Raw genomic sequence first — 12,100 nt, 5'->3', positions numbered from 1 at the left:
GCAAAACTCCACTATGCTAGAATGGCATGCAAAAAAGTGTTTTTTCAAATACAGAGCTTGGATGAACTACAATTTTTTTAAGCACGTCAGAAAGTTGGTTTTGTTAGGTATGTTTTCTTTTTCACTTTGACCTCAGGTTATCAATACAAATATTTCATGGTTACTTATTGCATAATGAGTACTGAATTTAAGAGTGTCTTTATTCACACTTGTTAAATATATTTGTTCTTTTAACGCTAGGTTCCCAAACAGTGGACAGCAAGCTAGCTGTTACTAGCTCTAACCCTAGGGTCTTTAAATCAGTTTGATTACTGCAATGGAAAGAATCATACATGAAGCATGGATTTGATATAGGTTGTGATTTAATAAAAATGATACCATGGTATCTATGATACTGTACCATATATCAATATGTATGATCTAGGGGACTTTTTGTACATTTAGATCTGAACATGTGATGTTTAATAACTAATTTCTTGATTCATATGGCTGTTCCAAGGAAGCAAACAGAAATTAGACAACTTATTTGAAGAAAGCATCTAAATTTGTTAATTGACTTTACTATAGAATACTTCTGTAGTAGAAAAAATTCATATTAATCACTATGAACAATTTGTTAAATATATAAAAAAGACAATACTGCAACATATTTTGGAGTAGGTCAGAAAACTGAAGTAACTTGATGTCTATCATATAATCAGCATTACCTCTTTAACATGCCTAATTGAATTGTATGGCATATGCAGCATGTGCTGCTGTAACTTAAAATATTGCTGAAGTTTAATTGCACCATAATCAAAATTTAACTCTACAAAATAAAATTATTATTGGAAGAAGTTTGTGTATTTTATTGCACCATTGTTTATTTTAACATTGATCATAAATATAGTAGCTTTTTCAAGCATAGGCCTTTTAAAGAAAGGGATAGGCAGCATCTTTGGGAATAGCACATGGTTATTTGTGACTTACAAAACTGCTCTGAAAATCCAGGCAACCAAATGCATGCCTTGTATCATCATAATTTATTGCAGCATTTTCATTAATGTTATTTTACTTCTCCTTGGCAAATGATCAAGCTGAGTTTTGTAACAGTGTTTTCACTTGTTTATGCAAGGTAACTTATATATGTAGTTGTGCTGTACATCTATATTGTATGAACATAGATACTGTTTTGTGCCTTGCAACAGGTTGATTATCTGTATGACATACAATACTATTTTGAAAAACAAACGGGAACATGTTCTACTGTTATGATGTGGTGATGCTATGATGACAAGAATCAGGTCAACACATTCAGAATTGCTACCAGTAAAATAGTACTGAATTTATTCTTTCACATGTGATGACTTTACACTCATAATTCCTGTTAATGGTAATCACAAGTAGATATTTAAAATCCAGGCATATCAGTACCAGTATAGACTTTGTATCCTAGAGCTGTAATATTGAATTGCATAATTTTAAATTAAGAAATTAATTTTAATTACACGTATTAAATTAAATTCCCACCATCAAGGAGCAGTAAATTAAAAGTTGGATGATCATTATATCACTTTATTGAGACTGTAACTGAACGTAGCACTCATAATTCTTAGTACATTCATGTACTAGAATAATTTCACTGTGACTCCTCACTCATCTTATTGACTCAACAGAGATTGTTGGTCATGCTATATCCTGTAAGAGACTGGATTAATCAAAAGAAGGGGTTAAAATACATTTGATGAGGTAGCTGGGGTGGTAGAAGTGATGGAAGAAGCTGCATGTAGTATTTCTGCACAGCATAGATATCCTTTCTAAGACAGAACAGGTCTTCAAAGAATAGTTTATTTTGAGGACTGTTCCTTCTCGGGGGGGGGGGGGGGGGGGGGGGGGGGGGGGGGGCGGAAATCTGTTCATCTCTATAAAGCTTAAGCATTTGTTTTCCATTCAGTGTGAGCGCAGAGCATCTTAAATCTACTGATTGTTCTACGGTCAATCTTGAGCAAGCTCAAGGAGCCATTCGGTGATTCTCGGCTCTTGGTCCTGAGACTCCAAGCTGTCAGTCCTCTAAGCAACTGTGCAACTCATTGGGCATTTGCCTCTAGTGTACAAATTATGTTACAGTCTCCACATTTGAGTGGCATGTTTATCCTTAACAGCATCACCCACAATCATGTTGCTTTAAACTGAGAAATGTGATTTACTTGGGTATTTGCTAAGAAGTTTTAAAGCTTTAGCAGAAGCTAAACTGTTGTTTTATTTCTGTAGGGGTGGGCAATATGTTTTGCTTAGAGTAAGTTTTTTTTTTTCCTTTTATACTGTTACTTTCTGAAATAGTGGCAATAAAAGTTAAACAAGCTGTAGTGCTAAAAATTGGAAGAAAGTTATTGCATTTCAGTGATGGATCTTTTTATAATTGTTAGCTTCCTTATTCTTCAAATCTCTCAGATTATTAATCATTGAAAAATATGGTTTTAATAGCTACAATAAAAGAAACAAAACACTAGTGAAGTGCAGCAGCTTTCGATCTTCAAGTTTATCCTTTTTATAGTAGAAAATAATTTCTGTAAACTTATCAATGAGTGCTAATAAGAGCTCTAGTCAAAAAGGTATCAGTTGTCTGTGGTATACTTACACATTTATAGTAGTAGTGCTTTCTAGTTTCTTTATTGCATAGGCAACGGCTGTAGGAAGACTTGATTTGGCAGATCCTTAAAACTAACACTGTCAAGGAGCAGTTTCAAGTTTAAATTTACTCTTAGCACCGGTTCACAAACTGTCTGAAGAGCTGCATGAATACACTAGCCCTGAACATGAAGACAGAACTGGTTTACCATTGCTTTTTTAATTAAGGTGACTTTTACTACCTATTACATATTATCTTCATGTTTATTTTATTAAAAGGAAATTGTCAGGGTTATAAACGGAATAAGGAGGATTTATGTGGCTACAACCTTTGTAGGTGATTTTTATGTGTTTTATTAGCAAGCCAAGCAAGATGTAGTATGCAATAAAAGTTTTACTATGCTCTCTTGCTATTGCTTTCAACTTCCTTTCTTTACATTTCAGATATTTATACAATAATTGCGGTCATGATTAAAATAGTAAAATAAAGTGCAAATGTGTTGTAGTACAGTTACTATAGACACTGGACCATTTTGAAATTGAGTTGTTTTCAGTATTAAGAATCGTACAACATTGGCTACTGAATATTTTGCTGATGGCATTATGTTCAGTGGGTGCACTAAATATCTTCATTTCTTTCATACTTTGCTAGAAAAAGATACCTTGTTCCTTCAATTACAGAAAACATGAAAAAGAAGATAAAATAATGCTCACCTACTATATTTTATATTAATTTTCTGTCACTCTTGCAGCAAAGCACTTAATACTAATTTAATAGTTTCCTGCTTAGTATTTGGTTCCTTTTGAAGCCACCCATCTCCATTGCACCAAAACTAAGCTACTTGAAGAACAGAGTAAGAGTATCAGGATTTTCATCATGGGAAAGAGGGAAATGGAACAGATTTGAATCTCTTAACTTACTTTGAACCTTAAAATAATTTTAAGTAGTGTCTGATGTCATCTTAATAATGATCTTCATGCACATCTTTCCTCAGGAATTGTCTGATTCTTGTAAAAATGAAAAGTTGAGGAAAAGGAAAATGGGGTTTGAAAATCTCATACTATAGTTTGTTTTTTTAAATGTTTTGGCTTATTCGACATAGTTTATTTTTGATAGTCTGATGACTAAGATTCGTTGTGAGCAATTACAGCCAAGACTATTTTCATTCTGTCCTGGTTTTGGCTAGGACAGAGTTAATTTTCTTCCTAGGAGCTGGTATAGTGCTGTGTTTTGGATTTAGTAGGAAAAGAATGTTGATAACACACTGATGTTTTTAGTTGTAGCTAAGTAGTGTTGATACTAAGTCAAGGATTTTTCAGCTTCTCATGCCCAGCCAGCAAGAAGGCTGGAGGGGCACAAGAAGCTGGGAGGGGACACAGCCAGGACAGCTGACCCAAACTGGCCAAAGAGCTATTCCCTACCATATGACATCATGCCCAGTATATAAACTGGGGGAGCTGGCTGGGAGGGGCGGATCGCGGCTCGGGAACTAACTGGGCATCGGTCAACGAGAGGTGAACAATTGCATTGTGCATCATTTGCTTTGTATAGTCTAATTCTTTTAGTATTACTGTTGTCATATTATTATTATCATTATCATTGTTTTTCATTCCTTTCTGTCCTATTAAACTGTCTTTATCTCAACCCAAGAGGTTTTTTTCCTGATTCTCTGCCCCATCCCAGGGGTGGGGGGCAGTGAGCGAGTGGCTGTGTGGTGCTTAGCTGCCGGCTGGGGTTAAACCATGACACATTCTTATTTATATATTTGTATTTTTAAAATGTCTCTTGTTTATTTCCGCTATTTGAATGTATGGGTTCTTAGTAATCCTTAGGTTGTTTTGAAAGCTGTGATAGTTTGGACAAAAACTGAGATACAGTGTAAAACTAAAGTCCTATTGTGAAAACTATATATTTAATAAGGAGTTTCTGAGTAGGACTACTGATTTCCATGGATCTGCTTTGACATTTAAGAACTAAAATATGGAAATTTCTATCTATTGAAATTTGTTTAAAAGAAAAAAATAGAAAATATATCCTCTGTAATATATCATATTTTTCAGGAAAATTAAGCAAACAATTATTAAAAATCATTTTTTCCTATCTCTTTAACTTTGAGTAAAAAGATAATTTCAATGGTGTATAAGTGTAGCTATCAGTGATTAGTGCAGTACTTTTCAAAGTACAGAAAAGCAGAGATAATCCTGATTTTTTTGGGTGAGAATCGAGAATAGACTATTTCCTTAAAAATATTTAGTGATACAAGTTAGAGTATCTTGCTGAATCTTGGACATAGACAGTAGCTATGCCCTAGGAAGAATTTCATTTTCATGACTTTGTTCTCATTTCCGAACAAAATGTCTAGTATTTGCTTTTTAAATTGAATGTATGTATACACCAGGACATGTGACTATGATTGTGCCCCTTGTGCATGTCTTGACTGCAGTCTTAGAATGACCTTGATAGTTTTCAGATTGGAACTACTGATGATGATAGTTGTCAATTTTTGCAAAAAAAAAAAAAAAATTGCTCCTCCTCTTCCCTCACTGAAGGACTTTGAATCACCAAATTGCTGTCCGACGATCTTTGCCGCAGTTAAGCTTGCATTTTTTTTAGAAATAAAATAATAAGGCTTGATCTTGCTTGCAATTGCATAGTGAAGCTCCTTCTTTTTGACTTCAATTTTTAATATCTGAGTAAGGAGAAATTAGAACTATGCGTAATAGTTCTAATAGACATAGGCTGAGCTGTGATTTAGATAAACTGATTTGGATGTTTTCTGTTTTGTATTGGACTGTATTACATCTTTCTCAGCTGTAAGATGATTTAGACCAGTTCCACTTATCTATTCATTGCCTTCTCTATGTTTTGACAAATGAGTCTCTTGCGTCTTTCTCAAGGAAAACAAAAGCTGTAGACTTGCTCTGAAGAGCCCCGCTATCAGAAGCAAAAAGGCAGTCTACTGTAAAAATTCAGGACAGGAAAGAAAAAGATTTCTAAGAGCTTTTAAGGGTAAATGGTCTTGATTGCGTAACGATTTCCATCAAGACAAGATTTGTATCTTACTAGGGAGAATTAAGTAACGGTTTGAGACTCTGAAGATAGGAGTTTGGTTTACAAGCTCTCCTAGAGAATTTCAGCTTGATCTGGGGTAAATCACTAAATCCTCATATGGTTCAGGTTCTTAAAAAAAAAAAAAAAAAAAGGCAATTCCTCTTCTCTTGTTTGTTTTTGTATATGAAGCTGTGAGGTCTTAGGGCAGGGAATGCTTTTATGAGTTCATGCAATCCTGATTTCTATAGGGTGCTCTAGGTAAATCACAAGAATCAGTAATAGATCCTTTTATTACTTGGGGGTGTAGATGGGTTTGCATTATTACCTTTGCCAAGGAACTAACATATGGATGTCTTCCCTGTGCCTGTAGAATAAATGGAGATAATGATGCTTACTCCCTTCTGCTAATATTTTTGAGAGCTATGGAAATGCTACGTGTAAATGGACTAAGGATCATGGCTAACTTTTTGAGTGGCTGACAGTCTGTTACACCTGTAACTTTAGATAACAATGATAGTGTAGTTTCTATATGACAGTTTGGGCAGATACAATGCACCATTTGCTTTTACCGTTGTCAGTGACTGAGGGCATGCATTCAGAATGGTTATGGTTCACAGAGATTCTTTCTAGGACACTGTTTTGAATATAAAGTTCCTTGCCTTTGATGATAAAGTAATAGGATGTTTAATTTCACAGGCAGGAAATGCATTACTTTCTCTTTTACACTGATGTAAGAGAAAAGCTTAATAGCTTTTCACGTTCGTCATAGTACAAATGTCTAGTACATTGCAGATACAAGAGTGAACAAAACCATAATGTATTGCTTTGGCTCCTTAGCACTCAGTGTATGTGTTTCTTGAATTCTGGCATGCACATTACCGTTGCCAATGCTGAAGTAGCATCAGGCTTTGCAATCAATGTTTGTAATAAATATGTTTCACAAAGCCTTGTTATGTAAGATCTCAACTTGTGTAATGGATTCCCTGTTACCCTTAGGATTTAGTAATTGAAAATAATAGAATAAGGATTAAATAATGATACTGCATTGCTAAAATTTGTTGCGGGAGGGGAGCTGTCTTCATATTAGCATTCTTGAGCTTTCTTATTGTAGGAAGTTTTTAGGATAAATATAGCACATTTATTTCACAGTGATAAATATTTGTATCTGGGAAAAAATAATCTATATTGACCTTTGTAATTTCATAGGTAGCTTGTTTGTGTTCCTTTTGAGGAGCTCAGAACCTACATACTGAGCTATGCCTCACATAAATTGAAGTTCTGATGAAGCTTTGATAAATCAATACAGTAATAATATATTTTGGAAATACTGTGAGAGAACACCTTAAGCTGGTATTGCTTCTAGACTCCTTGGTAGCTTTTTCAGGCAGGAAATCAACTCAGCAACAGACTTGATATGTTTAAACTGTGGCTTCCACCTGGTGTGTACTGGGGAGCTACTGAAATCAACATCTCACCTGGCTATGACAAGTGATACCAGTGTTCATGCCACTCAGACCCTGAAGTATGAACCATAGGTATGAATTATTTCAACAACTGAGGCTGAATCTCATGTTCTAGTAAAATAAAGGATTATCACAGCAAAGGAGGTAAAAACTACAATTTCAGAAATACTTCAGATATTTGGTAAGGAATGATAGAAATACTAATATTTTTATATTATCCTCTTCTTTTTACTATATTTGTGAATTTTACAGCAACAATTTACAGCAGTAACTTCTAAAGTAGTATCTGGGGTTTTTTCTACTGAAATATGCAAGACTTTCAGTCACTTCTATTCAGAGTGCTTAGGTTTTCCTAGAATTGTTTCACTGTGAAATGAGTAAGTTTAGTTACATTTAGTAATTGTTTTTGTTCCAGAAAGTGAATGAGACACAGTTTACAAAAAGCATGTTGATTGCATGCTTTCTTAATGTTATAATTCTAGTTTTTCAAATTTGTAATTCTTGAAAGGTAAAACTTTGTAAGACAAGGACACATCAAGCTTCTAAGATTTGCATGAAGGCAGTGGCACATATTGGGACTATACTCGCTTTTAGTTAACCTCTTTGCTCTTTAGTCTGTGTATAATAAATACTGCAGACTCATTTTAATCACTCCTAAATTTGGAAAATGTATGGATTTTTCTTGAAACTGGCTTCAGAGATCTACAGGAATATTATGGCTGAAACATGTATTTCTAAAAAAATGTGTAACTTTAGCCACAAATCTCTTATGATTCCTTCCTGGAATAACAATGCAAAATTAAAGTAATCTTTAATCTTATTTGTCCTTTACATATTTATTTCCTAATTCTGAATGTTTCTGATTTTGTTTAGGTTTTTTTCCCCACATAGTTAACCTTTCTCTCCAAAACTGTTCTTATGTGTGAGATAAGAATTTTTAATTCTGTTAACAATTATCTTCCACAAGTTTCAAATAGAACTTTAAGAATTTAGGTGTTCGTTTGAGGTTGATTTTCTTTCTAGGCTCCTCTTGGCTTCTTAGTACACCCCTAAGTACACATAAGGAAGTGGAAATACAGAAAACTGTATTTAGACAGATGGCTAATCTATGTGAAATGTTCACAGCTAGTTCAAGACATAGATGTTTAGTTAGCACCTTAGTACAAGATATAGGTGTCTTGCTAATACCTGAGTTAAGACAACAAAGGATGATTTTGATCATCTGCTCTCCAGATTCTGTCTTCCTCTCCGGTCAGAGAAGAAAGATAAGACCAATGTCCTATGTCAGTCACTATTCTAAGTCCCTACCATTCCATGGAAATTGAGTCCAGTGTTCTGGAATGTGATTTCTGAGCATCATTAAGGCAGTTTGAAGCTAAAGTTTTGCATATCTATAAAAGCTTACAAAATAATTGCATAGCATAATAATATTGAGAAGTTTTTCTGCAAACAACTCTGTAGCTTCTTAGCTTCGAAGAGGAAATGTAAGTACGGTTTAGATGGAACAAAACTTAGCAGTGAACATCTACAGCTTCCGTCAGACCCAGTCTTTTTTTTATAATCAAGTACAAAAAAATAAGTGAAAAACTAGATTTCTTGGAGTGGTTTTGTTAGGCTATGTACGTGATTGAAGCCACAGTCCACTGAAAAATATCTTCCAAGTCTTGGGTCTGTAATAAATGCGCTTGCACTGATCATTAAGTCATTAGCTTAATTATTTTCATAATCGTTTAAAAAGTTTGACTCAGGTTAATAGCATCCTTATAGAACATGCAGTGTAGAGAGCTTCTGAACTGGGAGACAAAATGCTATTCTTTTGATAGTCTGTAGTTCTGAAATTTGCTGTACGCTCATTCCTACAAATTAACAGGATGGCTACCATCAAGTTAAGTGCAAGCAAATTCTAAAAAAAGTTAGTGGTTATCCCTGCTGTGTGTGTACATTTTCAGATTAAAATACATTGATTTTATTCCATTCTTAATCTTAGTGGTTGATGGGCATTTTAAAGAGTACGGTAATTTCAGTCTTTACTTTAAAGCTTCTCACAGCAGGACGTCCTGAAAATGTTGCAAACACAAATGATGAGCTAAGTCTTCAGAAAACTATATTGTCTTTGTAAGTGGTTTTGTAATGACTAGTGTAGTCCTTAAAATATATTGTGCACAGTTACCCTTCTTACATTCTTTAATGACGATCTATTTTTAATAAAGCCATTTAGCTTGGTTAATTAGAGTTAGTAATAAATCTCCTAGTCTGCTGACTAATCTTAGAAAATATCTTAGACCACACTGATTGAAAATGAGGCTGCAAGATTAACTATATGTGTATGTATTTGGGCTTATCCACATTATACTTGCAAGAAAAGTCTTCTGAAGAATACAGATCTGCCTCTCGATGCAAGTCATAGAACTCACTTTCATGGAAAATAGTGGCAGAAAAAAAATAGACCATGGAAAAATGGAAAATAGCCCATGCCAGTAATCTCACAGAGGGAGGCTGATAGAAACCTTCATTCCCAGTTCTAGTCCAGTGTTTTATGGCAGTAGTATGCCATTTATCTTAACCAGTTTTTTCCTTGAGGCTTCTTGCAACCATTGAAGCTTCTTTCTCTGCAATTCAGCCCCATGTTGTGATACAGCTTCTCTTCACTGCCTGGTGTACCTGGAAGCTTTCTCGTCCTTGTCCTCAGCTTCTGAAGTCTCAGGTGAAAGTAGATCATTGTTAATACCACCTAAACTGGTACCTTCTACCACATTGTACTAAGCAAATGTAATTTACTCTTGGAACTTACAAGAGAGTTTTTTCAGCTTTTCTAAGAATATCACTGGAGCAGACTGTAAAGCCAGCACAGACTCACAGATATTCTCAGCTTAGTACTACTTGATCATACTTGTATAATCCCCTTTTTGGGACAGGTCATAGGTGCATAGGTGAGACCAAGTGGACTGTATAGTCATGACATCAGACTACGATCTGCTTCTGATTGGACTGTATAGTGACCTGCAATAGGTCAGAGACTTACTCTGTGTCCAATACTAAAAATACATGCATTTAATTCTGTCAGTTTAGCGCTCTCACCCAGTTCCATAGTAACAGCATTTTATTTTGGTCTGGAGAATTCATTTGTTATTTTAAAACATGTGGTTAACCATTAATAATAACTTGATGCTCAAATGCAGTTAATACCCTCACATGCAGATACTGACAAAAAAAATACTCTAACTATATTCTATGTCAAGAAGTAATATCAACTCTCTTCAGCAGAGCTGATCTTTTTGAAGTCATGTTATGAGTTTTGAATACCATTGTATGCTGTTTACCTGCCTAAAAACCTGGACAGTTACTTTGAGCTGATTGTAAATAAGTGCAGATGATGATGTCCAAATAGCTATCTGAAAGTACTCTGAAGTCTTTTTCTTTGACTTGAATGTCAGTATGAAGGGCTGTTCTCTCTCATTCAGGGCCAGTTTCTTTATTCTATGCTGAATAATGTCCTAGTTCCCTGTTTGGGAAAGCTGATGTGTTTTGTTTCCTTCTATCCAGAATCCTTCTCATGCTGCAATCCCTTCTGCCCCTTACCTGGCAAAGCCAGTACTGGCTCTAGGAAATCTGTATTCTTTTTGGTGAAGAGCCTGAAAACTCAAGTCTGCTCATGTCTGACTTGAGGTCATCTTGAGAAGGTTTAATTGTGGAAACCTCAGCCCCCTCTATCTGATAGCATGCATGCTGAATATCAAGTCTACAGAAAGGTTCTTGATTAATAGCAAGAATGTCTCTGCTGTGTCCAGGGGACCAGATTTTCTGCTCCTAAGCTGGTACAGTCCAGGAATAATTCCGTGGTTCTTATCCCTCTAGGTTACCTGCTAGAGCTGAAGAAAACTGGGCTAACAGCTCAGGGTACCTTAGTATTCTGTTGGTGTTCAGTGCTTCTGTATTCTCCTGTCTGCTCTGTATATGTATCTGAAGGATTTGGACCTTTTTGGGAATCCAGTCCTGCAGTGGATCTCAAGCATGTGATCCATGAATCTTTGAGCAATCCACTTCAATCAACATGTGATTTTGCCTTCCGTTATCTGGTGATGAGAATGTTTTTCTTGATGATTGCCACTTCTACCAAACGAGAGAAGTCTGTACAGCATACTCTTAAGATGTCCTATTCCATGTAGACAGAGTTATCTTCAGAGTTCATTCTAAATTCATGTGTAATGTATAATTAGTTTCGTCTGAATTAGAAAATTAGCTTTCCTGTTTGTTCTTGAAGCCACAGACTTCCAGGACTGAGACCTCCTGAATGGCAGGTCTGTCTTTGTCCTTTTATGATGAGCGAACAAGAACCTTGAAGAAAGGACTTCGCTTCAGGTCTGTAACTGAATTTTACAGAGGCGCAGATTCAAGGCAGATGCCGTCTCCCTGGGTTGCTGCTTTGGAGAGGCTGTTAAAAAGCTGCAAATCTGGAACTGCCCGCTGATGTAGTCAATGCTGTTGAACAGCATCAGCAGCTGACTTGGAAAATGTCTCCTCTGAACTGCAGCCTGGAGTTCCAGTTGCCTCTTCAACAAGTGTTTGTGTGTTGGTGAATTTTATTGGGGATTATGTGGCATGTGTGAAACTGGTCCTTCAGTCTGTATTCAAGTAGAGAAAAGGATCTTCTTATCCAAGTAATGGTGATCTTTGGGAAATACTACCTGGAGTTACTCACAGTCTAGATCTACATATATACATGAAGTAAAAGGAGAGAAAAGGTTATTTACCTGTAGCTGCTCTCCTTTGCATTGTATTGTTTATATATGCATACGCAGCCCTCTCTTTGTATGATTTTTCCATTGATAATCATAGTGGAAACTGTTTCATTTAGCTGATAAATCAGTGATTACACCACAGACCATGCTGTGCTGAGCTTGACAGTAGAACTGAACTTTATTCTTTTCATGTCCGGTGTGGGAGGTATGCATAAGAAAAAGAGAAGGAAATAAAATCT

The 12,100-nt window shown here is 35.6% G+C and overlaps 1 protein-coding gene across 1 annotated transcript in view; it reads left to right on the top strand.

The window, feature by feature from the left end:
* The window catches only part of SPAG16 (sperm associated antigen 16), a 411,664-nt gene that overhangs the window by 48,738 nt on the left and 350,826 nt on the right, over positions 1-12,100 (top strand). The gene's annotated exons all lie outside the window — the stretch shown is intronic.

This window comes from Gymnogyps californianus, chromosome 7 (genome assembly GCF_018139145.2).
Source record: "Gymnogyps californianus isolate 813 chromosome 7, ASM1813914v2, whole genome shotgun sequence".
NCBI lineage: Eukaryota > Metazoa > Chordata > Aves > Accipitriformes > Cathartidae > Gymnogyps > Gymnogyps californianus.
Note: the sequence above shows the minus strand (reverse complement) of the source record. Positions and strands in the feature narration are given on the sequence as shown.